Below are 1,624 nucleotides of genomic sequence, written 5' to 3'. Positions count from 1 at the left end.
CAAAAGTGGGTCACGCAAACTTTGTAGAACTGGTGCAGAAGACAAGAGGGAAAGAGAGAAGGAAGAAATAAAAATAAGAACAGAACCAAACAGAACAAAAGCAACAAAACCCCAAACCATGTTCATTCACATATAAAAACAACAAACAATAAAGAAGAAACAAAAAAATAAGGAAGAAAAAAAAATCAAGAAACAAACAATAAAGAAAAGAAGAATTATCCTCTGTGGCCAGTCAATAGACAATATGAGCTGAGAGTCTAGACCCATGCCAGTCAACCCCAGCAATTCCATGGTGGAGTAGAGGATAATCCCAGTAAACCTGCAATCCTATTTTCCTTGAGGTTCAGATTGGCCTCTGACTGTGAGCTTGGAAATAGACCCACCCAGGCCACTTCAGTCTCTGTATCCCCTGTGGGCTTGACCTTTGTTCTGAGCCACTAGGTGGAGCCGGCAGCCACTCAAGGTCCTAAGCTCAGTTGGCCCTTCTCCATTAGGGTTCCCAGCCAATTGCCCTCTGTGGGATGTCTGACTAGGACAAGTCACCAGCCACTGTAGTCCACCGCATCCAACACACTACTCCACTTGTATGCTTCTCCAGGGAGGCCCCTAAGTTGCCAGTCTCTAGGGTTGCCAGCCTGTGGGATTGCCAGCTGTTCCCATGCATCTGCAGTTTCAAGCCACTCTTCCTCATGCAGGCTCCGGCAGAAAGTGCTACCTGCCCCTTACTTCTTCTTCATTGAAATTTTTTCTTCACTCTCTCTGTGGACAAGTTTTGCTTCAGATCTTTCCTGGGTCTTGGGGACCCACTTCTCTCCTTTTTCTTTTCTTTACATTCATAAATTCCACTGCTCAGACACCAAATCTTTGAAAGGCTTTTTCTTTGCTGCTCACCACACTGCCATCCTCCCCAGAGGTGAGGAGCTCTAATTTGTTTTCCATTTTTTAAAATATATACTAGATAGTAGTCTTTTGAGGAATAGCTGGAAAAAATTTTCCCCACACTGGGGGTTATCTCTTCACTCTGTTGGTGATTTATCTTGCTGTGCAAAACTTTTTTACACAAAGCTTCCAAATTTGTCATACAGACTTAATGCAATCCAAATCAAAATTCAAACAGCATATCTCACATAATTAGAGAAAATAATCCTAAAGTTCATTAAGAGCCAGAAGATAGCTAGAATAGCAAAGGCAATTCTGGGCAATAAAGGCATGGTGGGAGGCATCCTAATCCCTGACTCGAAATTATACTACAAAGCTATTGTGATAAAAACAGCATGGTACTAGCAAAAAAACCAGACCTGAGGATCTATGAAACAGATTAGGAGATGCAGCGATAATTCCAAACATACTTAGCCTTAGCACCCTATCTCCAACAAAGGTGCCAAATACCCTCACTGGAAGAAAGACAACCTCTTTAGTAAATGGTGCTGGAAAAGCTAGCTTTCTATGTGCCAAAGATAACCCTAGATGCACATCCTCCACTATGCACTGAACTAAGATCAAAATGGGTCAATGATCTAAATATTAAAACAGAAACACTAAGTCTACTGGAAGATAGAATAGGTAGAATTATTGAACATAGAAGTGCAGGCAAAGACTTTATGTACAAAACCCCAACACACAT

This window comes from Octodon degus, unplaced genomic scaffold (genome assembly GCF_000260255.1).
Source record: "Octodon degus isolate 3935 unplaced genomic scaffold, OctDeg1.0 scaffold00107, whole genome shotgun sequence".
Lineage (NCBI taxonomy): Eukaryota > Metazoa > Chordata > Mammalia > Rodentia > Octodontidae > Octodon > Octodon degus.
The sequence above is the reverse complement of the archived record's forward strand: the minus strand, read 5'-3'. Positions refer to the sequence as shown.